The sequence below is a fragment of the Coregonus lavaretus genome (assembly GCF_964263955.1).
Source record: "Coregonus lavaretus genome assembly, chromosome: 3".
In the NCBI taxonomy this organism is placed as follows: Eukaryota; Metazoa; Chordata; class Actinopteri; order Salmoniformes; family Salmonidae; genus Coregonus; species Coregonus lavaretus.
Window position 1 is genome coordinate 49,254,183 of NC_139990.1, and position 5,118 is coordinate 49,259,300.

Sequence of the window (5,118 nt, forward strand, 5' to 3'; positions counted from 1 at the left end):
CTGTTTGATTAGCATAACATGGAGTTCAGCTGAGCAGAACGCTCTACAAGCTCATTTTGCATTCCCTCTATCCTCTCTCTCTGTCCCCTTCTCTCCTTCTCTTTCTCTCTCTCCTCCATTCTCAGTCCCTCTCAGTGCTATTTCAGGGGGCTGCCCACTTGAATTAGTGTCAGCTGCAAATCAGCCCCCCACCACCCGCCCCTCTGCATCTTCTATTAAATTCAATTTCAATCTAATTCCCCTTCAAATGTAATGGTGTGAGCAGGTCCCTGTACGCCCATAAAGACACAACCAAATGCCTCAGTAAGGGATGATACAGCAGAATGCACAGTAGGCCTGTATAGTGCACTTCGTTATAGCGTTAGCATATCATGCTAATTAACAGCATAAATAGCCTTGGGGCTAGCTGTTTGTTAGCCACATAAAAAGCCACATGACCTGACAAATGAAAACTCTGGCTCCCCCTCCCCTAGATCACAGAGTTTTTTCTGTGCAGGTCATCTCGAAAACCTCCTGGCCCTGCATTGTGAAAGCTGTGAGGACTGTTACTGAGGTAACATTAACATATTAAACAACCTATTAGCATCCAGGTTAGCATTAGCATCAATGCACTGATTAACCATCATAATGAATGTTGGCACCGTTTGGCTAATTAGCGTTGGTGTTGCACAATAGCATCTAATCAGCATCCAGTGGCTCTAATGAATTAGTGTTAGCATGTTTACACTAATTAGCTGTGAGTTTACCACACATGCACACACACGCACACATACACACGAATGCACACACACAAACACACACACAGTACCCTGAGGAGCAGTGAGTTCAGTTTTAGTGATGGATGCATTAGTATCATTGTAGGTAGTGTTGGCAACGCAAACAGATAATCAGTATTGCATTATCTTGCTAATCACTCCATAGCATTAGCCTGATTGGCAATGATGCTAGCATCAGTGATAGGATTAACTATTATTACTGTTGACACAGTCTCCCCTCCTGCCTCCTTGAGTCTGACTCAACCACCCCCCCCCCCCCCCCCCCCCCCCCCACACACACACACACACACACACACACACACACACACACACACACACACACACACACACACACACACACACACAACACAAGCACAAACACACATGCACTCGCACAAACACGGCCACTGCCAGATATCCATCTGAAGGAGAGCAGGAGCGTAAACGAATAAAGAGGAATTGATTAGTTCTTCTTTCTAACCGGCTCCAAGCACCACCTCTAGATGGCTGCCAGTGGACTTTCGGTCTCTACAGCCAATAGATTAGATGACCTCTGGTAGCAGATTGAGAGAGAAGGGAGAAGGCCCAGACCACTCTGCCATTCTGCTAGTGTTCCTCAACCCCTGGCACATCTCAAATGATCGTTTTAATCTAATCTCAGAAAACCTCCGCAGAGCTTGGACAATAGAAGCAGAGTCTAACTCTAGTCCAACTCTAAAGGAGTTGAGTATCTGATCATGTCTGTGTCTAGTCTGGGGGGTCAGTATGAAAATGTATGCACTCACTAACTGTAAGTCGCTCTGGATAAGAGCGTCTGCTAAATGACTAAAATGTAAATGTAGTCTAGACTCCCATCTGCCTGCACAAGTCAGACCACTAAAATTGCCCTCTGCTGACCTCTGGTGGTCACTACACACACTGCAGCAAAATGAGGACTGTCTGTTTTTTTGTTTTGTTTTTTTTTATATTAAAAAAAAAGAAAAATTGGTAGATCAGCTTAATATTGCAGATAGATTGTAACTTCCATCAATGTAATTGTCTGCATCACTTCCAATCCCCCATGTTTATATATATATATATATATATATATATATATATATATACACACACCGTGGGGGAAAAAAAGTATTTAGTCAGCCACCAATTGTGCAAGTTCTCCCACTTAAAAAGATGAGAGAGGCCTGTAATTTTCATCATAGGTACACGTCAACTATGACAGACAAAATGAGAATTTTTTTTCTCCAGAAAATCACATTGTAGGATTTTTAATGAATTTATTTGCAAATTATGGTGGAAAATAAGTATTTGGTCAATAACAAAAGTTTCTCAATACTTTGTTATATACCCTTTGTTGGCAATGACACAGGTCAAACGTTTTCTGTAAGTCTTCACAAGGTTTTCACACACTGCTGCTGGTATTTTGGCCCATTCCTCCATGCAGATCTCCTCTAGAGCAGTGATGTTTTGGGGCTGTCGCTGGGCAACACGGACTTTCAACTCCCTCCAAAGATTTTCTATGGGGTTGAGATCTGGAGACTGGCTAGGCCACTCCAGGACCTTGAAATGCTTCTTACGAAGCCACTCCTTCGTTGCCCGGGCGGTGTGTTTGGGATCATTGTCATGCTGAAAGACCCAGCCACGTTTCATCTTCAATGCCCTTGCTGATGGAAGGAGGTTTTCACTCAAAATCTCACTATACATGGCCCAATTCATTCTTTCCTTTACACAGATCAGTCGTCCTGGTCCCTTTGCAGAAAAACAGCCCCAAAGCATGATGTTTCCACCCCCATGCTTCACAGTAGGTATGGTGTTCTTTGGATGCAACTCAGCATTCTTTGTCCTCCAAACACGACGAGTTGAGTTTTGACCAAAAAGTTCTATTTTGGTTTCATCTGACCATATGACATTCTCCCAATCCTCTTCTGGATCATCCAAATGCACTCTAGCAAACTTCAGACGGGCCTGGACATGTACTGGCTTAAGCAGGGGGACACGTCTGGCACTGCAGGATTTGAGTCCCTGGCGGCGTAGTGTGTTACTGATGGTAGGCTTTGTTACTTTGGTCCCAGCTCTCTGCAGGTCATTCACTAGGTCCCCCGTGTGGTTCTGGGATTTTTGCTCACCGTTCTTGTGATCATTTTGACCCCACGGGGTGAGATCTTGCGTGGAGCCCCAGATCGAGGGAGATTATCAGTGGTCTTGTATGTCTTCCATTTCCTAATAATTGCTCCCACAGATGATTTCTTCAAACCAAGCTGCTTACCTATTGCAGATTCAGTCTTCCCAGCCTGGTGCAGGTCTACAATTTTGTTTCTGGTGTCCTTTGACAGCTCTTTGGTCTTGGCCATAGCGGAGTTTGGAGTGTGACTGTTTGAGGTTGTGGACAGGTGTCTTTTATACTGATAACAAGTTCAAACAGGTGCCATTAATACAGGTAACGAGTGGAGGACAGAGGAGCCTCTTAAAGAAGAAGTTACAGGTCTGTGAGAGCCAGAAATCTTGCTTGTTTGTTGGTGACCAAATACTTATTTTCCACCATAATTTGCAAATAAATTCATTAAAAATCCTACAATGTGATTTTTTTGAAAAAAATACCTCAATTTGTCTGTCATAGTTGACGTGTACCTATGATGAAAATTACAGGCCTCTCTCATCTTTTTAAGTGGGAGAACTTGCACAATTGGTGGCTGACTAAATACTTTTTTCCCCCACTGTATATATATATCCCTACTTGGTGTAAACTAGTGAACAACAATGCTTAGGCCTCTACTTCCAGCTTATACTTACTATCTACATTTTATGGACACAGTCAATTTTACAATAATTATATTTTGTTTGTTTTTTCTCCTGAACTTCTTCTACTCTCAACCTCTCCGATCATTTTCATGATGTCCATCCGGTTTGCTTCTATATGCCTGTCTGTTAGTGACGCACGGGTTGACTCATAACCTGCTGTCCCTGCGGTTATATTCGCTGGGCGGATGGGTTTAGGGTCAATAAATATTGTGTGGATGGTGGGTTGAATAAATATTAAACAATGGATAAAAAATCCATAAATGTATAATTATTGTGCAATTCATATCTATAGGCTACGTTGAGGTTTTTCTTTCATTATTTGTATCTGCCGTTAGTAATGTAGCCTAAGCTTCAGGGCCTAACTGTACCGTGACAAATACACGCCAACTGCCAAAAGCTTTTGGAAACTTGGGCAGAAGAAAAGTTAAGGTCAATCCACTGATGCAAAAGGAAATGTCGGAGTTTAATTCAATAAGAAAATAGCCGCGAAATGGAGAGTTAAAAAATAAATAGAAGGGAGGGCCAGAACAGTAGTCTAATGTTTGGGAAAGATTTGGTGAAATGGTAAAAGAGGATGATAGCAGTGCCGGCTATGTTATTTGTGATGATTGTGAGGCGCTATACAAATTCGACAGTCACATTACAGAGACTTCAAAATAGCACGTCAAGGGAACTGTAGGATACTGTTCAGATGGGTTAAATAGAATAGTAGCCTGAAATCTGGACACTGTCTATAACCTCTCACAGAGCCTAATATAATATTAACTCCTACAGAATTAAGAATTTCTCGCATTAAAATTATACACCAAATGTACATTTTTACCGGGGAACAGGAGTGGAGAAATATGATTTCTTTCTTTCAGCATCTTGAGAGAATGAATGCGCAGTTAGGGACCCTCTGTAAAGGTGCTGTCTTTATTAGCATCATAAAGCTGACAGTAGTCTATTTCAATCACATAAAATATGCATCCAATCTGAACTGAAATCTTATCAGAAACATGTTGGGTAGTTTTCACAGCTTTTAATTTCCTTAAAACCGGTTAAACTGATCTATCCCGTTTTTTGTTTTTTTGTTATTGCATTTTTTCCCCGGCCCCTGAATGTCTTTGCTGCTCAGAGTGCTACAGAAGCAGAGATGAAAGAGAAAACATTACCAATATCAACTAGATTGAAACATTCATTCTATCGACTTGTGACATTATTCTGGTGAGCAAGGGTTTATTTAGTATTCTAGGGCAACTTATAATGACCGAAGAGAAGCTGAATGTTGGCCTATCTAATTATAAGTTGACTAACAAAAAGCCTACCAAAATGTTGGACATTATAAGCAGAAACATAGGCCTATCTAAAAAGGCCTGTAAAAAAAATTGCTCCACCATCTCTGACTGTACATCGCATTTTCTATATTTGCGGGTTAGGGTCGGGTGCGGGCCTCAGATTTTCACTTTATCACATATAGTCAGTCGGTTGCGGATGGGTTATTAGTAATTAGTAAACAGCTGACCCGCTCACAACTACTGTCTGTCTAGGGCTCAGGGAGAAAACATCAACTCAATTCAAACCAAAC